The following is a 23,500-nucleotide window of genomic DNA, read 5'->3' on the forward strand; positions in this document are numbered from 1 at the left end:
AGGAAATAATGACAAGTTGTGGGAAAATTACAAAAGGAAGATTACAAGCTCTGGGATGTGTAAGTTGAGTGTTGATTGCTGTCATAGTGGGTTGATAACACTGGCCAACTAATAATAGAAGTAATAACCTCAGGAAGATGGAGAAGGGAGGGATGGAGGGAAGTGCAGAAAGAGATGGAGGAGGAAAAAGGAGAAGGAGGAGGAGCAGGAAGTAGGGTGAGGAGGAGGAAAAAGTAAGAAGAAGAAAGGAGGAGGAAGAGGAAGGGAGGGGGCAGGGAAGAATATAATCAAAGTGTACGAACCAAATGAATGTGTTGGCCATGCTGGCCCCAGCAGATCTCACTGCAGAAAGTAGCTCCATAGATGTATAAGCTGGGAATGGGTAGGCAAAGACTCTTGAAATATACTTGGATGATAACATGGGTGTTGGGTGAAACTGGGAAGTACAATAATGAAAATGGAATTTGAATAAACATGGAAGGAGGGAAGGGAGTTCTGGAAACCCTCAAGAGAACAAGGGTTATAAGACATGGCTAGTACCTCTCTGCCAAGTAGAGGAAAAGTTCCTTCTCATAACATTCATGAGAAAAGTTCCTTCTCATAAAAAAACTTCCTTCTCATGACATTTGGAACCACAAGGCAAACACTAACAAACCACACACAGGGAAGGAGATTAGGAAGGGTGAAACCTGGACTATTTTTTTGCCTTCTTGTTGGTGTGGTTAAGATTGCTATTAATTCATAAAGAAAATAGTGGAGATTCTGCAAGAAAAGTAAAACTATAGAAAAGGATTAACATTGATTATATCTGCCAAATCTAGTCACAGTAAATGGAATAAAGTAGATTTGTGTCAGTTCATTGATGTTTTGCTGCTAACTAAGTTACAAAAAACCTTTAGATGTTTAGAGCTTTGAGGATTTTGGAAGTGTAGACCTGTATGAACCCATTTAAGCCACAAAACAGCCCTATTTGTTAGATACTCTTATCGTCCCCATTGTACAGATGAAAAAAGTAGGGCCTGGAGAGGTTCCAAAGTTACAGGGCTAACACATGACAGAGCCAGAATTTGAATCCAGGTGGTAAGACTCAAAATCCATGCTTTCAGCTGCTAGCCTATGCTGCTTCCTATCCATCACACTATATTTAACCATGCCCTTATTATTGGATTCAGGCTTTTTCTGGTGTTTCAGTTTCAAATACTCATTGTGAAGAACATAATTGGGCATAAATCTTTAACCATATTTCTGATAATTTCTTAATGATACAGTTCCCAAAGTGGAAATTCTTTGGTCAAAGGCTGTGAACAGTTTTAAGGCAATTGTTTTCCAGGTAATTTGTTATGACAGTTTCCGTTGTGCCCCACTCTGCTAGCATTATCTTCAACATCCTAATGTTCCTGATAAGGAAATTGGTATATCATTGTAAAAATGCTTCCCTTATTCAAGAAGAGTTAAAATATTTATATGTTTCACCATCCATGTGATTGTCTTCATTTGAAAACCATTACATCCTTTGACTACTTTTTTGAAACCATAGTCTTAATATTCTTCCTGTTAAATTCTACGAGCTCTTTATATTTACAAATTTGAATCTTTTGGCATATTTGTTGTACAAGTTTTTGAGTTTATTTTCATTTTAATGTAATTATAACTTTTTATACACAAGTATTTTAAATGTTGGCCAGGCATGGTGGCTCATGCCTATAATCCTAGCACTTTGGGAGGCTGAGGCAGGTGGATCACCTGAGGTCAGGAGTTCATGACCAGCCTGGGCAACATGGTAAAACTCCATCTCTACTAAAAATACAAAAATTAGCCAGACATGGTGGTGTGTGCCTGTAATCCCATCTACTTGGGAGGCTGATGCAGGAGAATTGCTTGAACCCAGGAGGCGGAGGTTGCATTGAGCCAAGATCACACCGTTGCACTCCAGCCTGGGTGGCAGAGTGAGGCTCCATCTCAAAAAAACAAAACAAAACAAAACAAAAAAACTCCAAGTGTTTTAAATGTTTATGTAATGAAATCTACCAATATTTTCCTTCATGATTCTTTGCTACTTTCATACTTAGAAAGAACTTCCTCATTCTTACAAAATATCCATTGCTCCCCTCTCCAAAAAATAAAAACATTCCAAACTTCAAGTTGTAACTTTAAGTTTTAACTTGACCGAGTGTATTTACAGTAAGAAGCTAATTTCTTCAGAAAACTAAATAAGCTATGTGTGTTTATTTTTGCTGGTGGACATCCTTTGAGTTCTGTGAAATCTGTATAGGGTGGAGAGGCAGCCGAATCTTGAGAAGAGCAGAGAGCTAGAAGTGAGTAGAATCAGCAACGTTAACCAGGTCTTTTATTTATAGTTGTGCCTTCTTTGGTAAGCCAACCTTTCAGTACCCTGTTTTCCTAATTTGTGAAATGGAGATAATAACTTCCCTGCCCAGCTGCCTTATTTATCTCCTGACATGTTCTGGGAATCAAACGAATTAACATTAAGAGGGTGCTTTGTCAATTGCTGACTGTTATAGCAGTCTACATATTGAGATTTGGTCATTCACTAAGTCACTCATTCATTTGTTCATTCATTCATTCATTCATTCATTCAGCTCCTCCAATGTACCAGGTACTATGATGGATTCTGGAGTTTCAGTGTTGAATAAGACACGCTGTCTACGCTTGAAGAGCTTGAACAAAGAGGCAAGTAGTGTTAATAACTCCAGTTTACAGATAAGGAAAATTGGGCATAGAGAGGCTGAACAACTTGCCCAAGGTCACAAAGCTAGTGAGCTGTCAAACTGGGATACAAGCTCAGGTAGTCTAATTCCTGGTCCCAGGCTATTACAACTGTAGTGTACTGCCTCTCAAAAGATGAGGATGAATGGAAATTGGTTGATAATTGCATGGAGTATAAACTTTACTTGGACTATTTTCATTTTTAAGAGTGTGGGCTGGGCGCGGTGGCTCACGCCTGTAATCCCAGCACTTTGGGAGGCCGAGGTGGGCGGATCACGAGGTCAGGAGATCGAGACCATCCTGGCGAACACGGTGAAACCCCATCTCTACTAAAAATACAAAAAATTAGCCGGGCGTGGTGGCGAGCACCTGTAGTCCAAGCTTCTAGGGAGGCTGAGGCAGGAGAATGGCGTTAACCTGGGAGGCGGCGGAGCTTGCAGTGAGTGGAGATTGCACCACTGCACTCCAGCCTGGGTGACAGAGCGAGACTCTGTCTCAAAAAAAAAAAGAGTGTGAAAAGAGGTCACCTAGCCTCCTCACTACCTTTCCCCGAATCTCTTAATCAACAAGCACTTAGCACATAAAGGCTCTAATGGGCAGGGGCTTGGGGCATAGGGATGAGTAGACCCAGATCTTGACCCCAAGGAGCGCATGATTAGATGGACTGGAAGCCTGAAGCTGTGGTAGAGAGCCTCAGCCTGAGTGTCCCCCTCCAACCTCCCCATCAGCTGTTTAAGATCAGCTTGCACTCTCCACCCCACTTCTCTTCCTACCCAGTCTCTCCTACAAGGGCTACCAAACTGGAGATCTGGGCACCACAGCTGCTGTCTCTCAGTACACAGTGCCAGCTCAACATCTGACATGCATTTGGGGTCCAACTGGTGAACAAAACTAAACTAAAAGCTTATGTCAAATTATAGAATATTTAGAAAAAGTATATGAAAGATATAGTTCTTTCAATCATCAACTTCTGTTAAGAGGAGAAAAGTAAAGCTTTGTTCCTAAGGACAAACAATTATCGAAGGGTACAACTACAATTTCTTTGAACCTGCTTTTTTGTACCTACATGAAAAACAAAAGATAAACAAAAAATATGCTTAATAGGAACTCTACCAACAGAAAATGTGGGAGGAAGAAGTCAAATTACTCAATTTTTCTATTTGTTAGTAATTTTACTTGCATGTGTGTGACAGATTTGTTGAAGGAAGAATGGCTAAAATTAGTTTCCTCTCTGCAGGTATCATATTACCTTTGCCCCCATCATCACTGATAAGCATTCACTGAGGGTGGAGGAAAACAGGTTTCCACCCTGGTTCCCAGGGAAAAAAAAATCAATCATAGATGAAAAACACATTAAAACAAATTAATTCAGGTTACTTAACCCAAGAAATCTGCACGCTTCCTGTTTTTTCAATGTGAGGAAAGACCCTGGGGATTAACTGAGCCAAAGGATATGAGCTAGTTAAGCACCCACCATAAGCCACACATTGTATTTAGCACATTTAACTCATTTAAACGTCACAAGACAGATCTCAAAGGAATGTCCACCACTAAAAACTGAGGCTCAGCTGGGTTAATGTCATGCTGAAGGTCAGAGATAGAAAGCCCACTTTCCACCAAACTAGACTGTCCATGGCAGACCTTGTTTTCCTCATCTCGTATTGGACCATCTCACTCATTTGGCTCTGCCTAATTATAATGTTCATTTATGTGGCTTCGAGTAATAATACAGTTGTTTGAGCAACTGAATCCGAAAGCACACCCTTAATCAGCACTTCCACCTTTGGTGGAAACAGTAATAAAGCTCTCAAAAGCTTTTCAACAAACACTATCACACATGTCTGTATTGTTTCCTGCCTTATGAATGGATACTGTGGTTACAAAGACTGCATTGTGTTATGAAATAGGAACTACCTGAATCCTCTAATTCTCATGGACTTTAATAAAGTCCATGTGGGCACCTCAATTAGTGCTTACTGTATATGAGAAGACATGAGAAAAAGGAGAAAAAAGTGAATCAGGCTGGTGTCAGGCAAAAATTGAACCAACAGTACCAGGCATGAGTGAGGGTTACATGTGTCACTTCAAGGCAATGACAAATAGGTGAAGTCTAATGTCCATCCCCTTTGAACTGAAAGCCTCCCAGAAATAGAGAGAGAGAAAGAGAGAGAGAAGATGGATATTATATTTGGTACGGATTAACTGATCCTATTTTATGTTCAGACACAGAAATGGTCAAGGGCTCTTCTGAATCAGAGATAGCATTTTTTGGTACCAATCATGAAGTTCTCTGTATACAAGCACTTCCCAGATTCCTGATCCCCAGTCCTGGTTGATACTCACTTCTTTTTTTCTATCCCAAGATCACTTGATTGACAGAATCAAAGGATAACAGACCAGAATCTCAGGCTTCACCTCCTCATATCCTCTCCCTCACTGACCACATCTAATGAATAACTTAGTTCTGTACTGGAGTCTACTTTGGCGATATCTCAAGCATTTAGCTCGTTTTCTTCTTGGTTACTGCCATGACCACCGTGGTTCAGGCCATCATTACCATTGTCTAAATGGTTATAATGTCTTTAAGTGGTTACTTTGTTCCTAATGACCCCCCTTCAACCCAGCATCCACATGCAGCCAGAGTGATTGCAAAAATGCTCAGGACTCACTCCTCTATGTAAAACCCTCCAGCAGCTTCCTTTGCCCTAGAATAAATAATGAATAGCCAACAATTCCTGAGTACATAACCTGTGCATATCTTATCTGAATCTTTGCAGCAATCCTATGAGGGAAGTATTACCTTCATTATCATTAATTACTGTGGCTAAATTACTTAAATACTGTGGCTAAATTACTTAACTGAGGTCCCACAGATAGAAAGTGGCAGAACCACGACTCAAACCTTTGTTTCTGTGACCCCATTGTGCATACTTCAGCCACCTTGCTAGCCTCCCTACCTCTTGGCTCCGTATGCTTCAGCTCCTTTGAACCACTTGCAGGTCCTAGAACTTGACATGATGTTTCATGCCTGTGGTTCAATTGTTGTTGGTTGCTTGTTTTTGCACATGAATCTCTCTCCCATTATACCTTCTTCTTTTGTCTACCTGGTGTAACTCCTCATCTTTCAAGATTCAACTCAAGCATTACCTCCTCCAAGAACCTTTCCCTGACCCTTCCTCTTTTGGTAGAATTGACCACTCCCTTCCCTTATACATCAACATACCCTGATTATGCTTTCATTGTAATGAACACAATACTACCTGCACATGGATAATGAGCATGACTCCCTCTCTTAGACTTCTATGAACTCCTTAAATGTTGGGACTCTGTCCTAGTAATCAATTTTAATTATAGTATCTAGCACAGTTCTGGGTACATAAAAGGTTTACTGTAAACACTGTTGAATGAATAAAAATATTTGTTTGAATGTTAAATATGTTGCTTGGTTAGAGCACCCCAGGAATTACCTTGTGAGATTTATATTTACAGCATCAGTGCAACTGGTGATTTTTTTCTTTACTAAAAAGCTGTATGTGAATCTTTGAAAAGGATCATGAAGCTTTAGAATAATTGAAAAATTCTGGCATCCTCCCAATTAGAGCAGTGGCTAGGGATGGAGGGAAGATATTTCAGTCCACCTACCACACCTATTTTCACCTGTTAAAAAATCTATTTAGTGATAACATTGAACAGTCAGTGTATAAACCATATTTGGTATCAGGGTTATATATATTTACCTTATTAATGGGAATATGGATGATTCACAATTGAACTGCAATACATACATTTTGTTGTACACAATATAATAAATGGATAAGAATAATGTTAATCGAAACATTTAATTATAAAGCAAGAATACAGCAATGATAAACCATGACCAACTAAAGACAATGCAACTGATACTGTGATAAAGAAGCATTCTTTCCCAAAGTGCCAAAAATGCCAAGTTGGCACATGTGCTCATGTAGTACAGCAAATGTCACATGGCAGTCAGTCTTCTTAATGACTAGCAGCCAAACACTATTCCTAATGGATACATCCTGGTCCTATGTCAACAACAAATATATCCTTAATCTTCCTCTCCATCTTTGAATCTTGGCTCAAGGGAGATTTCCTTGAGAAAGCCTTTCCTGGTCTCACAGTTCAGTTTGTATAAACCCTCAAAGAACTTTGTTTCTTTCCTTTAGACAGTTTATCTTAGTTTGTAAAAACATATAGTCAATATTTATTTTTCTAACAGCTGCCACCTCAAAGCATCTGTAAGCTCCAGGAGAGCAGGGACCTCACCTGGTTTTATATACCTTTTAGTTCCCAGTGACTGGCACATAGCCAGGCACTCTATAAACATTTTGAATGATGAATGATGAACAATTTTGTTTACCTCTTACTCATTGCCCTGTTACCTTAAGAATTATATGCGACTCCTCACCAGTCTCAAACTTGTAGTCAACTTCTTCCTCTTCATTATACACCTACCCTATCACAAGGATCAGTCATTATTTTCTCATCCTTTCCTCCCCACTCTCTCCCACCAAAAAGTCTTAGAAGCGGCAGCTTCCAATCAGCCTGAACTTTCTGACATGGTTGGGATCCAGTTCAAGGTTATGCAATATGAAAAGATAAACAAAATAAAGGAAAAATGTGGAGACTGGAGTACCTATTAGGTGATTTTAAACAATGGACACAGCTCCTAAAGAACCTGCTAATTCAGTAAAAAAAATTTTTAATTAATTTAGTTTCAACCACTCTGCTTTATCATAGAGACAAAAACTGGTTGATTTGCTGATTTTTTTCACTTACTATGTTTTGGCCTAACATAGAAGTCTTGAAACAGAGCTGACTGTACTGATTGTTGGCAGGAAGTAACCCGCATGTGTGGTCTCTTAGCAAATTATATGGGGACTGTTCCTAAATGACAGGGCTCTGTGCTTGAGGAGTCTTCTGTACTCAAGGGTCTTGGCCTGCTTCTTCCTTCCTACTTCCCCTCCAATTTCCCCTACATCTTCCCCTCCCACCTTGTCCACCACAAAGCTTTGTCCCTCAGCCCCTTCATGGAACACCTCCCAGGCAGGTATAAAGCACCCGGTGTCCAAGGTTCCTACAGAGGAAGAATCCTAGACATGCCAGTTAGGGGATCCTGGAGTGGAGACGAGAAAAGCAACAGCAAGATGTGACTGATGAAGTTCTGTTTTAAGGAATAGGAACTACTATGGTGTTAAGTTCTGGAAATCCAGAGCGTTTCAGAAAACAGCCTGCATTATTTCTTCTCAATAACACACAACCTAAACTGCACTTGGAAGATCCAGTTTAAGGGGAAAGATAGGTGTGTTTAAAACTTGTCATGGACTGTTCCCAAATGTGCCTTTTCTTCAAATCTCTGGGATAGTTGAAGCAAGTAAATGAAATGTCTTCTCGTTAGTGGGCTCCCTACCCTGAGGAACACCTTGTGAAAAACATTTGAGGACAAGATAGGCGTTGCAAGAAGGAATACTGGAGATTAAAGGATGTGGGCAGTGGTGGTGACATCATTTTCTGGATAAAGAACCAAAAGACGGTGACAGAACCTGTAGAGTGTGAAAGGCTATGAGTATAGAAAGGAGATAGCAATAGACACATGCTAGTGCAGGCAGTGCTTCTAGAAGATAAATGTTTGTATTATTTGACTTAAAAAAGAAATATATGCATGTTATCTATTGAAAGCTATAATGTTAAAATAATGATAAGACTCCATCAGTCTGGTATGCTTTTTCTCCCCAGGAAATACATACGGAGGCTGGTGATCAGGCCCCGGGAACTGTCTAATTTGATGCCACTGAAGCAAAGTCCCCAAGGAATTCTGGCGGCTTGGACCAGGAATTCTGCGGGGACACTGACGGCCCCTGGGGCCAGAGCTGACACTGTGGCCCTCCCCTCCATATTCATACTCTCTGTAAAGCTACCTGTCCCCTTGTTAACACATGGAAAGCGAGTCCTTTCTGACTACATCACAGGCAGAAACAAGGCAGAGGCACAAGAAACTACCGACAGCAGGCGTTTTGGTGTGCGCTCCCGTTCATTGGCATAGGTGACCCGCTGCCCTTTCTAGGGGACACTGAACAGTCCAGTTCTGAGCTGGGGAAAGCCTTGATCCTGTAATGTGGTCCCTACTTTCCCCCACGTTCACGCCCAATGCTCCCAGGCTGGAGCTGCTCCGGCGTGTGCCCCTCGTTCGGCCCCGAGCCCTTGGCCCCCAGACCCCGCTACGGCCCCTCCCCCACTGGGGGCGCTTTCCGCCCGCCCTCCTCGGGTTCCCCGGTCCTACCAGAGCCTTGGCCAGGGCTCCCTCGCACAGAGGCAGCTCCAGTCCCTCGGCCGTGGGTCTTCACGAGGCTGGGCTTGTGTCTGATCTCAGGACGGCGCGCGGACCCTGCTCCCTATGCTAAGGTCACGGTCTCGGAGAGGCGCGCATGGCTCACTGCACTCCCTGCGCCCGCCTTCGGGACCGGCCACAGCAGCCCCCGCAGACCCTCTGGGCGGCCGCGGCGGCCCCGGCCCCGGAGCTCCGCCCCTCTCGTGCTCCCCGCCCGCTTGCCCCCTTGGGGTCCTGGACTACTGAGCCCAGCTCCCCTTGGAGCCCACTCGCAAGCTGCCCTCTAACCCCCACCCCAGTTAGTCCCGGTTCCCTCACCGTCTCCTTAGCCCGCAGATAGCTTAGCTGACTCTTCAGGGTCGCAGAGGGCGCGTCTTCCGTTCCCCGAGGGCCACACGCCGGCTCGGGTCCCCAGCAGACGGCGAGCCCCGCGCTCAGGTCCTCTCCTGTCCTCTTCCGTGCCGAGCCAGGGGTTCCCGGCTCCCAAATCCTGTTCCTGATGCCTGCTGTCGGGGAGGTCCTCTTCCCCGACCCCTACTCCTTGGCCATGGAAAGAGACTTAGGGGGCTTACGACGCCACCAACGTTCTCTGTGCCGAGGGTGGCATAATTTTTTTTTTTTTTCTGATATAAGGCCAGAGATTCACGATAAAATAAATACAAATCGCGTGCCCAAACTCTTACTCATTGTGCAAGACTCAGGTCAAGCGTTGCCTCGGTGCTGACAAACAACTCCCTCCTTCCACTCTCCTGCGCTAAAGGGCGCGCGGTCCTCCCTGGCTGCAGCCTGTTGCACTTGGTCTACTCTACCGGACTCCACAGCTCGCTGCTTGGAGGCCCCGACCTGGCCTTGCTTATCCTTGTCCCTAGCCCCTGGCAAGGTGCCTGCCACCCATCACAGCACTAGAATATTTTATGAATAAGTGGAAAATTAATTTATTTTGTAGAAAACTATTTGTGTGTGTGTGTGTGTATGTGTGTGTGTGTGTGTGTGTGTTTGGCTTTTTACCCTCAAATAAAGCATACTCCTTTGGGTGGGCAATTTGCTAGTCTCTATAAAGAAACACCAAAAATATCCCCTTAATGCAGTGTTCCACGCTTGGGGAAATTTCTGGAACAAAATAACGTTCATGCGGAGATGTTTTTTAGCAGGATCATTTATTACAGAAAATAATTTTAAAAACCACAAAAAGCAAACAGAGCCAAACTGTCAACAGTAGGAAACTGGTTGAATAAATTAGGGTGACTTAATGGGATATTATACAACCGTTAAATTGATAAACATCAAGACAGAAGTGCTTCAAATTCTTTTTAGAATAAGGAGTGAGTATGTATTTATTTATAAAGCAAAAAAAAAAGGGGGGGGGGAACATGAAGTAACATGATAAAATGTTTGCAAATTATTGTTAAGCAAAAAGCAGAAAATTGGGTCATTTACCCATGTTTAATAACTTCAAATAAAAATGCAGATTTCTTCTTTGCAAAATGGCGATAACATCTACCTCAACGGGTCCTTGGAGTGTTAAATGAAATAGTCAAGGAAAGTGCCTGGTGTAGAATGGATACTCAACAAAGTTTCTGTTTCTTTTCTTCAATGGAACACAGACTCAAATCCAGCATGTCAAACACATCCTCATTATGGCCCAATTCTACCCGTTTGGCTTCCTTTCCCTCAAATACAGGGTAGGAGAAGGAGCTGAGCAAATGCTAAAGAACCAGTGAAGGCGGAAAATCTAGTTAATAGGAATAAATGTGAAGTCCTCCCTCAGGCCGAAACACCCAGCAATACAAGTTGGTAACGGGGGATGTGGCTCAGTAGTGCTGTACATCAAAATACCTTAGATTTTATTTTAGTTGGCTACAAGCACAACCTTGTGAACACCCAAAGGCTGAACGAGTTCAGTTCAAAACCTGAATGAGGCTGCAATCTTAGGCTGAACTCATCCTCTTCAATGGTCAGGTTACACCTGGGCATAATGTCCAAATTTGGGCACTATCTTTAAGAAAGCATTACTCTGAAGATCTATTATTGCTTCCATTGTAAAGATGAAGAAACTGATGCATACAGTTTCCAGTATTTAGGGTTGGGTTGCTAGGAGTTGGCAGAGCCAAGAGCTGAACCAAATCAGCTTGACTTACAGTCCTGGTGCTTGATCACTTTACCAGTGTGTACCAGAGTGTACATCTTCCAGTAGAGATTGGAAGCGTGGTATTGGGTGGTACACAGGCAATAAAATTAGATAACAGTGGATCACAAGGTGAAAAAAGACATGCCCTTCTCACTTTTGTTCCTATGGATTATGTCAAGGAAGGAGTATCATTTTTGTGGTATTTGTCTTTGCACCCCTGTATAATACTTGCTAATCTCCTGTTTTAACAAAGAGCGAGCTTGCCTCTCGCTCAGAACCTTTGCTAGGCAACAACTCCTAAGTAGAATTTAATATCATCACTTTCTCTTCCATCTCCTTATGCAGTTAAGTTCCAACTGACATAGTTTTCCACTTACAAAGTGATGTGGTTTCCATTTAAGGTAAATTTTCTTATGTGAGAAAAATGAGCAACTTGAAAGAAAGATATAAAAGAACTAATAGGACCAGTGATATTTAAATTTCATACTCTATTATGACCAGTGGATAGAAGGAATGACAGGCAGGTTTCTGTCCACAGTGAATTAGGGCTGCCTGGGAAGATGCTGAAGGACTGCCTTGGGAGCTCAAACACTATGGCTAGAAGCTTTAAAGTTCCTGCCAACCAGGAGAATCTGGGATTTTTGACAGCAGGGCTTCTCAGGAATCTGACCTCTAGAAACACAGATTTTAGTGTAAGTTACATTCACTGCTTTTGGACAGCTCCCAAAGAAGAGTTTCAAGTAAGCTGAGAACAATAGCAGCACCTCTGTGATCATGGTATAATTAACAGAGCACTAGTGAGAGGTGACAATGTGCTAGCAGCCCTCACTCTCAGCGCCTCCTCGGCTTCCGCGTCCACTCTGGCGGCGCTTGAGGAGCCCTTCAGCCCGCCACGGCACCATGGGAGCCCCTCTCTGGGCTGCCTGAGGCCAGAGCCGCCTCCCTCTGCTTGCCGGGAGGTGTGGAGGGAAAGGCGCAGGCAGGAACAGGGGCTGCGCGCTGCGCTCGCGGGCCAGTGCGAGTTCCGGCGGGCGCGGCTCCGCGGGACCCGCACACAGAGCTGCCGGCCCGCGCGGCCGGCCCAGGGCAGTAAGGGGCTTAGCACCCCGGCCAGCAGCTGCGGAGGGTGCGCCGGGTCCCCCAGCAGTGCCGGCCCGCCGGCGTTGCACTCAAATTCTCGCCGGGCCTCGTGAGGCAGGGCTCGAGACCTGCAGCCCACCATGTCTAAGCTCCCCCACCTGCGGTGGGCTCCCGCGCGGCACAAGCCTCCCCGACGGGCGCCGCCCCCTGCTCCGTGGCGCCCGGTCCCATCTACAGTCCAAGGGCTGAGGAGTGCAGGCGTGGCTCGGGACTGGCGGGCAGCTCTGCCTGCAGCCCCCGTGCAGGATCCACTAGGTGAAGCCAGCTGGGGTCCTGAGCCGGATGGGGACTTGGAGAACTACTATGTCTAGCTCAGGGTTTGTAAATACACCAATTGGTACTCTGTATCTAGCTAACTCTGTGTCTACCTAACCTAGTGGGGACTTGGAGAACTTTTCTGTCTAGCACTCTGTGTCTAGCTCAAGGATTGTAAACGCACCAATCAGCACTCTGTGTCTAGCTCAGGGTTTGTAAATACAACAATTGGTACTCTGTATCTAGCTAACTTAGTGGGGACTTGGAGAACTTTTATGTCTAGCTAGAGGACTGTAAATACACCAATCAGCACCCTGTCAAAACGGTCCAGTACGCTCTCTGTAAAGTGGACCAATCAGCTCTCTGTAAAAGGGACCAATCAGCAGGATGTGGGTGGGGCCAAATAAGGGACTAAAAGCAGGCTACCTGAGCCAGCCAGCTGCAAGCCGCTTGGGACTTCTTCCACAGTGTGGGAAGTTTGTTCTTTCGCTGTTTGCAATAACTCTTGCTGCTGCTCACTTTCTGGGTTCACCTTGCCTGTAGGAGCTGTAGCAGTCACTGCGCGAAGGTCTGCAGCTTCACTCCTGAAGCCAATGAGACCACAAACCCAACGGGAAAAACGAACAACTCCAGACGCGCTGCCTTTAACAGCTGTGACACTCACCACGAAGGTCTGCAGCTTCACTCCTGACAGAGAGACCACGAACCCACCAGAAGGAAGAAGCCCCAAACACATATGAAAGTCTGAAGGAAAAAATTCCGTACGCACCATTTTTAAGAACTGTAACACTCACCGCAAGGGACTGCGGCTTCATTCTTGAAGTAAGTGAGATCAAGAACCCACCAATTCCAGACACACTAGTAGATTCTCTCTAAAGTAACTTTTGAAAGAGACAATATTTGGGAGGGTTTAAATTGTTAGGATGTTTGTTTACACGTCAATCATTTACTCCCTTACACCTTCTTCTGGTGTTTCCTCTATTCGTAACATCCCGGGGGCCAAGATGATGGGGGCTGTTCTTCCTTCCTTTCGTGTTCCGGCATTTCTCGTCCCCAAATTCCATATCTTGTGGCCTCTGTTTCCCCTAAGGCAGGTCCCCTTGCTATTTTTTTTTTAACCCTTTGGACCAGTATTAAAATGGATGTGCGGGGAAAAGTGGGCACATAGGGTCACCAACAGTTAAAAAGTATTTTTGGTATAGGAAATTTATTTTGAAACCATGAAGTCTGAAAATTCATAATGTACAAAACCATAATCTGATTGTCTTATGGTTCAAGAATATTTGGTGTGTAGACATCACCTGGCCCCCTGATTGCTAAGAACAGAAAGCCACTTGGGAACCTATATGGAAGATAAGCTGGAGGGAAAAGATCATTCAGACAGTCTAGTGGAAGGACTAAATGCTTCCGCTGGAGGAGCTACATCAGGGGAAGCTTGTTCGACTGGAGTAGGAAGCTCCTTCCTGAGACACCTCTGATGCCTCTTCTTTCCTCACGCACCATTTCCAACCAGCCACAAGTGCTGACGGCCTTTCTTTTTTTTTTTTTTTTTTTTTTGAGACGGAGTCTCGCTCTGTCGCCCAGGCTGGAGTGCAGTGGCCGGATCTCAGCTCACTGCAAGCTCCGCCTCCCGGGTTTACGCCATTCTCCCGCCTCAGCCTCCCGAGTAGCTGGGACTACAGGCGCCCGCCACCTCGCCCGGCTAGTTTTTTGTATTTTTTTTAGTAGAGACGGGGTTTCACCATGTTAGCCAGGATGGTCTCGATCTCCTGACCTCGTGATCCGCCCGTCTCGGCCTCCCAAAGTGCTGGGATTACAGGCTTGAGCCACCGCGCCCGGCCTGACGGCCTTTCAAAATACATCGAGACTCAACCTCTTTTTCCTGTCTCCACCACTACCAGCTCTATCCAAGCTGGCATCATCTCTCTCTTAGAAGACCTCCTATCTGGTGGTTCTTCCCAAAGCAACTGCAATGATACATTTAAAAATAAACTTGGATTCAATCATTTCTCTGCTCAAAACCATGTCTGTAATGGATTCCTGTCTCAGAGTGAAATTCAGTAAAATTCATGGTCCATTAAGGCCAGCATCATGTTGGTCCTGGCTATGTCTCTGATCTTCTCCCTACCATCTTCCTTGGCTTCACACACACTGGTTTCCTTGCTGGTCTTTGGATGTGCCCAGCATACCCTGTGTTGGACCTTTGCATTTCCTTCTCTCTCATTCTGGGGCACTCTTCTCCCTCCTTTTTTTTTTTTTTTTTTTTGAGACTGAGTTTTGTTCTGTCACCCACGCTGGAGTGCAGTGGCACCATCTTGGCTCACTGCAACCTCCACTTCCCGGGTTCAAGTGATTCTCCTGCCTCAGCCTCCTGAGTAGCTGGGATTACAGGCATGCACCACCATGCCTGGCTAGTTTTTTGTGTTTTTAGTAGAGATGGTGTTTCACCATGTTGGCCAGGCTGGTCTTGAACTCCTGACCTCAAGTGATCCACCCACCTTGGCCTCCCACAGAGCTGGGATTACAGTCATAATAGAACACAATTTTAAAGTGAACATTAAATACTCTGTTCTTTAAAAACATTTAGGCAATCCTAATACTGTGAATTTCTCATTGTCTTTCTTTCTGGATTCCCAGTCTCCTGTCTCATTAGTGTAGTATTTTCTCAATCTCTCACCCACAGCCCTAACTCCTCTTGGATTAAGAAACTCAGGTGCCAGCCTATTTTTTGTTTTGTTTTAATTTACTTTACTTATTTTATTGAAATATAGCACACATGTAGAAATCTGTACAACTTGAATAGCACTATAGAAATCCTCCATACCCTTTTTCATTCTGCAAAACCCACAGAGTAACTACTAACCTGATATATAACACTATATGTCATTTATATTTGTATTAATATAACTATTTAGTAAATACTCCTTTGGTCTAGCTTCTTTCAACAACATTTGTGAGATTCAACCATATTTTGCAGTAGTTTTTTTTTTCTTTTCATTGCTATATAATATTCTTTGTATGACTGTATCACAATTTATTGAATGATTTTACTCTTGATGGACATTCAAGTTTGCTTCCAGTTTTAAACTATTATGAATAATGCTGCTATCAACATTCATGTAGCTACTTCTTGGTGTGCCTGTGCTTGCATTTCTGTTGAGCAATATATGGCAGTAGAATTACAGGGTCAAAAGGTATGTATGTTTAGCTTTAGAAGATATTACCAAAGAATTTTTCAAAGTGGTCATACTCATTTACATTTCCACCAGTGGCAAATGAGAGTTCTTACGTATTCTTTTCCTTACCAACACTTGGTATAATCTTTTAAAAAATGATTATTTATGGCTGGGCGTGGTGGCTCCCACCTGTAATCCCAGCAGTTTGGGAGGCCGAGGCGGGCGGATCACCTGAGGTCGAGAGTTCAAGGCTAGTCTGACCAACATGGAAAAATCCCGTCTCTACTAAAAATACAAAAAAATCAGCCGGGTGTAGTGGTGCATGCCTGTAATCACAGCTACTTGGGAGGCTGAGGCAGGAGAATCACTTGAACCCAGGAGATAGAGGTTGTGGTGAGCCAAGATTGTGCCATTGCAATCCAGCCTGGGCAACAAGAGTGAAACTCCATCTCAGAAAAAAAAAAAAAAAAAAGATTATTTATTACTCTGGCTGATGTAAAGTGGTATCTCATTGCAGTTTTAATTTGTGTTTCCCTGATGACTAGTGAAGCTGAATATCTTTTTAAATGTTCATTGACTATTTGGATAGTCTCTTCAATGAAAAGCCTGTCTTTCCTTCTCTCCTTCTTTTAAAAAAATTGGATTATTTCTCTTTTAAAAAACTAATATGTAAGTGTTCCTTTTATATTTTAGGTATAGGTTATTTGTCAAGTATAGATTTTTAATTGTAAATTTCCAATTTATAATTATGTGAATTTATGGGGTACAAAGTGATTTTATAATTTGCTAACACAATGTGTATAATTAAGTCAAGCTAGTTAACATATTCATCATCTCAGATACTTAACCTTTTTTGTGGTGAAAACATTTAAAATTTACTCTTTAATTACTAAGACTGTAAATACTGCAAATATCATTTCCATTTCTGTGATTTGCCTTTTTTCTCTCTTAATAGTGCCTTTTTATGAATAGAAGTTCTTACTTTTAGTGTAGTCCAATTTATTAATCTTTTTCTTGATGGTTACTGTGTTTTGGTCCTGCTTTGGTCAGAAAACTTTGCCTACATCAAGTCACGAATGTATTCTCCAATGTTATCTTTTAAAAGCCTTATTATTTTGCCTTTTACGTTAAGATCTAAAATCCACCTGGAATTGATTTTTGTATAGGTGAAGTTTCATTTATTTTCCAACGAATATCCAATTGACTCAGCACCTTATTGAAAATATCCACCTTCCTCTATTGCTCTGTGTCATCATTGTCATAAATAAAGTATCAGTATACGTGTGGGTCTGTTTCTTTACTCTTTATTGTATCCCATCAACCTGTCTGTCTGTTCTTTTGCTAATATATCACACTGTCTTATTGTGGCTTTATGATGAGTCTTGAAATCTGGTACAATAAGTTCTCTAACTTTATTCTTCTTTAAGTTCACCTTGCCTCTCCGTGAGCATTTACTTTCATACACATTTTTAGAATCATCTGAACACACACACACACACACACACACACCCCTTAATTTTGAGGGAATTACATTGAATCTATAGGTCGATTTTGGAAAAGATGGACATCCTGATAATATTTAGAGTTCCAATCTGCAAACACAGTATAGCCTTCTATTTATTTAAGTATTCTTTAATTTCTCTTACTAATGCTTCCTACAGTTTTCTGTGTAGAAGTCTTGCACATACTTTGCTGGATTTATTCTTAGATGTTTGATGCTTTTTGCTGCAATTTTCTTTGGCATCTTTAAAAAATTTTATTCTCAATTGACTGTTGCTGGTACTTTGCTGTATTTTTCTTCTTACGGTACATCATCACCTCAACATTTGACATATTACATATTTATGTATTGTTATTTATCTCTCTTGCATTAATGTAAACTCGATGAGAGGAGAACTTTTGTCCATTTTGGTCACTGCTTGATCTCCAGTGCCAGAAAACATTTCTGGCAAATACTAGACACCATAAATATTTATTGAATTGAATTGACTTACATTGGGTTGAAATCGGCTGCTTGCAACTCTCACTCTTTCTTTCTCTAGAACAATAAGAGTAAGTCTTTTTTTTTTCCTTCAACTTTTATTTTAAGTTCAAGGATACATGTGCAGGGTGTGCAGGTTTGTTACGTAGGTAAACGTGTGCCATGGTAGTTCGCTGCACAGATCATCCTATCACCTAGGTATAAAGCCCAGCATCCATTAGCTGTTCTTCTCGATGCTCCCCCTCCTCCCACCCAACCCTGTTGTTCCCACCGCTGCATGTGTCCATATGCTTTCATCATTCAGCTCCCACTTACAAGTGAGAACTTTTCGGTGTTTGGGTTTCTGTTCCTGCATTAGTTTGCTGAGGATACTGGCTTCCAACTCCATCCAGGTTCCTGCGAAGGAGATAATCCTTTTTATGGCTGCATAAGATTCCATGGTGTATATGTGCCATATTTTCTCTATCCAGTCTATCATTGATGGGCATTTAGGTTGATGACATGTCTTTGCTCTTGTAAATAGTGCTGCAATGAACATATGTGTGCATGTATCTTTATGACAGAATAATTTATATTTCTTTGGGTATATACCCAGTAATTGGATTGCTGGGTCAAATGGTATTTCTGCCTATCGATCTTTGAGGAATTGCCACATTGTCTTCCACAATGGTTGAACTAATGGGTACACTCCCACCAGCAGTGTAAAAGTGTTCCTTTTTCTCTGCAACCTCTCCAGCATCTGTTGTCTTTTGACTTTTAACAAGCGCCATTCTCGCTGGTGTGAGATGGTATCTCGTTGTGGTTTTGATTTGCATTTCTCTAAAGATCAGTGATGCTGAGCTTTTTTTACATGTATTTTTTTGGCAGCATGTATATCTTCTTTTGAGAAGTGTCTGTTCACATCCTTTGCCCTCTTTTTAATATTTTTTTTCCTTGTAAATTTGTTTAAGTTCCTTGTAGATTCTGTATATCAGACCTTTGTCAGCTGGATAGATTGCAAAAGTTTTCTCCCATTTTGTAGGTTGTCTGTTCACTCTGATGATAATTTCTTTTGCTGTGCAGAAGCTTTTTAGTTTAATTAGATCCCATTTGTCAGTTTTTGCTTTGTCACAATTTCTTGGTGTTTTCGTCATGAAATCTTTGCCTGTGCCTATGTCCTGAATGGTATTGCCTAGATTTTCTTCTAGGGTTTTGACACTTTGGGGTTTTACATTTAAGTCTTTAATACATCTCGAGTTAATGTTTGTATAAGGCGTAAGGAAGGGGCCCAGTTTCAATTTTCTGCATTTGTCTAGCTAGTTCTCCCAGCACCATTTATTAAATAGGGAATCCTTTCCCCATTGTTTTTGTTAGATTTGTCAAAGTTCAGACGGTTGTAGGTATGTGGTCTTATTTCTGAATTCTCTATTCTGTTCCATTGGTCTATGTGTCTGTTTTGTACCAGTATCATACAATGTGGTTACTGTAACCTTGTAATATAGTTTGAAGTGGCACACAACTCCTCATCAGCAATCTCCCAGCAGTGTTTACTTCCCAAAGCCAAACACTTTAGTTCTTTCAGTAGTCCTTTCCTCATATGGCAAGAATCTCTCTCTTTCATCACATTGTCTGCTTCCCTTAGTACATGGCTCTGCTTTGCTGATGTTTCTTTTTCAATTTGAACTCCCAGAAGTGATTTGACTAGCGCATGTGGTAAAGTTAGAATACCCCGTGCCTAAGCTGGCTCATTTTTATTTACTGTCATAATATTAATGCACAGGAAGATTGTGAATGAAGAAAATTCCCGTGATTTTTTTTAACACAAGTGTCTCAAAGTCAGACTCTCTTCATCCTGTATTTTAAAATACAATTTAATTATTTTAACATAAACGTAGAACTTTGGCCAGAGGTAGTTATACTCTGAAGCTAATAAAGAGCTAAATAAAGCTTAAGCTTTGGAGTCTTTCATTTGTATGGCCTCTGTGAATGCTGAGAGATTATGGGACTTGTAGAGTGTTCTAGGTGGGGAATAAAAACTAGATTGTAATCAAGAAATATTTTAAGGTAAGCTTCTCTGAATAATGGGACATAACTCCAAGACTGTGGTGATTTCTTTCCCATGCTAATAAATACTCACTTTTGTACTTGATTTTTGTTTTGTTATTCATAATGTTGTATTTTGTTGTTGTTGTTAAAGAGGGGATTTCAAATTCTATAGGCTTCAGACCCTATACAACTTGAATCAGCTCCTGCTAAATTTTGTGGGATTTTTGTTTGTTTTAGAGATAGGGTCTTGCTAAGTTGTCCTGGCTGGAGTGCAGTGGCTATTTGTAGGTGTGATTGTTGTGCAAACTCCTTGGCTCCAGCAATCATCCTGCCTCAGCCTCCGCAGTAGCTGCAACTACAGGCATGCATCACTGTATCCAGCTTGAATCTGTTGGTATCTTAGCTGGATATCCTGGCATTCCAGTTCATTGAAACCATTTTGAGTCCTGACCACTGTGGTTCACTTTATTGAGCATGTGCTTGCTTCAAGTCTTTGTGTCACATTTTGGCAATTCTCACAGTATTTCAAACTTTTTCATTATTATTATGTCTGTTACACTAATCTGTGATCAGTGGTCTTTGATGTTATGATTGTAAATTTTGGGAGGTGCCATAAATCTTGCCCATATAAGATGGCAAACTTAACTGATAAATGTTTTGTATGTTCTGACTGCTCCTCCAACCGGTTCTTTCCCTGTCTCTCCACCTGTCCTTCTTATTCCCTGAGAAACAAAAATATTGAAATTAAACCAAATAATAAACCTGCTACGGCCTCCAAGTGCTCAAGTGAAAGGAAAAGCCACACATCTCTCACTTGTAATCAAAAGCTAGAAATGATGAAGCTTAGTGAGGGAGGCATGTCAAAAGCCAAGACAGTCTGGAAGCTAGGGCTCTTGCACCCATTAGCTAAACTGGGAATGCAAAGGAAAAGTTCTTGAAGGAAATTAAGAGTGCTACTCTGGTAAACACATGAATGATAAGAAAGTGAAACAGTCTTATTGCTGATATGGAGAAAGTTTTATTGGTCTGGATAAATCAAACCAACCATAACATTACCTTAAGCCAAAACCTAATCCAGAGCAAGGCCCTAACTCTCTTTAATTCTATGAAGGCTGAGAAAGGTAAGTAAGCTGCAGGAGAAAAATTTGAAGCTCGGAGCTTGGTTCATGAGTTTTAAGTAAAGAAGCTATCTTCATAATATAAAAGTGCAACCAGGAAGTGGTGATATAGAAGCTGCAACAAATTATCCAGCTAAGATAACTGATAAGGTGGCCACACTAAATAGATTTTCAGTGTAGATGAAATAGTCGCATGTTGGAAGAATATTTCATCTGGGACTCTCATAACTAGATAGAAGTCAGTGTCTAGCTTCAAAGCTGTGAAGGACAGACTGACTCTCTTTTTAGGGGCTAATGCAACTGGTAACTTTAAGTGGAAACTCAAGCTCATTTACCATTCAAAAATCCTAGGGCTCTTAAGAATTATGTTATATCTATGCTACCTGTGCCCTATAAATGGAACAAGAAAACCTGGATGATAGTACATTTGTTCACAGCATGGATCACTAAATATTTTAAGTCCACTATTGAGATTTACTGCTCAGAAAAAAGGATTCCTTTCAAAATATTACTCCTCATTGACAATGCACCCAGTCACCCAAGAGCTCTGATGGAGATGTTCAAGGACATGAATATTGTTTTCATGCCCACTAACACAACATCCATTCTGCATTTCAAGGATCAAGAGTAATTTTAACTTCCAAGTCTTATTATTTAAAAAACACATTTTGTAAGGCTATAGTTGCTATTGATAGTGGTTTCTCTAATGGATGTGGGCAAAGTAAATTGAAAACTTTCTGGAAAAAATTCACCATTCTAGGTGTCATGGGAGGAGGTCAAAATATCAATAATAATAGGAGTTTGGTAGAAGTTGATTCCAACCCTCATAGATGACTTTGAGGCCTTCAAGACTTCAATAGAGGGAGTATCTGCAGATGTGGTAGATATAACAAGAAAGCTAGAATTAGAAGTGAAGCCTGAACATGTGACGGAATTGCTGAAATCTCATAATAAAACTTGAACAGATGAGATGTTGCTTTTTATGGATGAGCAAAGAAAGTGGTTTCTTAAGATGGAATCTACTTCTAGCAAAGATACTGTGAAGATTGTTGAAATAACAGCAAATGACTTAGAATATTATATGAATTTAGTTGAAAAAGCAGCAGCTGGGTTTGAGAGTATTGATTCCAGTTCTGACATAAGTTCCACTGTGGGTAAAATGCTATCAAATAGCATCACATGTTACAGAGAAGTCTTTTGTGAAAGATCCAATCTATATGATAAACTTCATTGCTGTCTTTAAGAAATTGTCACAGCCACTTCAACCTTCAGCAACAACGTCATTGATCAGTCAGCAACCATTAACAGCAGGCAAGACTCTCCACCAACAAAAAGAGAACGACTCCCTGAAGGCTCAGGTGATCATCAGAATTTTTTTAGCAATAAAGTATTTTAAAATTAAGGTATGTATATGTTTTAGGTGTAATATATTGCACACAAAATATATTACTGTTTAATGCAAACATAACTTTTTTATGTGTTGGGAAACAAAAAATTCATGTGACTCACTTTACTGAGATATTCACTTTATTGGGGTGGTCTGGAACTAAACCTGCAATATCTCCAAAGTATACCTGCATTTAGTCTGAGATAGTAAAACCTAGCTATTAAAACATCATAATTCTTACAAATCTATTAATAGCTTAGGGACTGTAATACATCATAAGTTAGGTCTGTGAAATGCAGGCACCTACCACTCAAAAGCATTCAACTCTAATATTGAATTTTATTTTCTTCTGTTTTCTTTTCTGTAGCAGTTTTCCTCCCTTGAGGCATGAAAGGTGCAAGGTCTGGTTTGAATGGAGGAAGAAAAACTGGGAAAGAAGACATTACCAAGAGCAAAAAGCACATAGATAATATACCAAAAATTATCTTGAAACAGAAAATTTATTGGAAGAACAAAGATAATTATCAGATTAACATTCATAAAAGGGGAATTAAGACATCTTTTTAAAGAAATTAAAAGATTGGTTAGATAAAAAATGAATAAGACAGAGTACACGAACAACACAATTAAGACTGATTAAACATACACACGTATGTACAACACTGTATTCAACATAGAATAGTTCTGTCAGGCCTCTGAGCCCAAGCTAAGCCATCGTATCCCCTGTGACCTGCACGTATACATCCAGATGGCCTGAAGCAACTGAAGAATCACAAAAGAAGTGAAAATGGCATTTTCTGCCTTAACTGATGACATTACTTTGTGAAATTCCTTCTCCTGGCTCAGAAACTCCCCCGCTGAACACCTTGTGACCCCCGCCCCTGCCTGCCAGAGAACAACCCCTTTGACTGTAATTTTCCATTACCTACCCAAATCCTATAAAACTGCCCCACCCCATCTCCCTTCGCTGACTCTCTTTTTGGACTCAGCCTACCTGCGCCCAGGTGATTAAAAAGCTTTATTGCCACACAAAGCCTGTTTGGTGGTCTCTTCACATGGATGTGCGTGGCAAGTTCTTTTTTGATCACCTCTAGAATGTATTTTTTAAATTGTCCATGTATTAGACTACATAGAAAACAACACATTCTCCAAAGTAGACCTCATAAAAGCCACATTTTAAAAAGTATTTAATTATTCTAATTACAATAACTAAC

General features: G+C 41.5%; 1 protein-coding gene and 1 long non-coding RNA gene across 4 annotated transcripts in view; one reads left to right on the plus strand and one right to left on the minus strand.

The window, feature by feature from the left end:
- Positions 1 to 23,500, minus strand: part of CASR (calcium sensing receptor) — a 146,669-nt gene that overhangs the window by 93,473 nt on the left and 29,696 nt on the right. Inside the window, exon 1 of one of the 3 annotated variants that reach the window (XM_033211040.1) lies at positions 9,395 to 9,899. The exons of 1 other annotated variant lie outside the window; for it this stretch is intronic. The gene's annotated coding sequence lies outside the window, so the exon portion shown is untranslated. Of the gene's footprint in view, positions 1 to 9,028; positions 9,151 to 9,394; positions 9,900 to 23,500 lie in introns of those variants that run through there. One more of the 3 variants, XM_033211039.1, reaches the window with a different exon arrangement.
- LOC117083425 lies at positions 13,043 to 23,084 on the plus strand. Its single transcript, XR_004437081.1, has 3 exons — positions 13,043 to 13,421; positions 22,144 to 22,302; positions 22,654 to 23,084. It is a non-coding gene; the product is annotated as an uncharacterized LOC117083425 (long non-coding RNA).

This window comes from Trachypithecus francoisi, unplaced genomic scaffold (genome assembly GCF_009764315.1).
Source record: "Trachypithecus francoisi isolate TF-2019V2 unplaced genomic scaffold, Tfra_2.0 Lachesis_group0, whole genome shotgun sequence".
NCBI classification, from domain to species: domain Eukaryota; kingdom Metazoa; phylum Chordata; class Mammalia; order Primates; family Cercopithecidae; genus Trachypithecus; species Trachypithecus francoisi.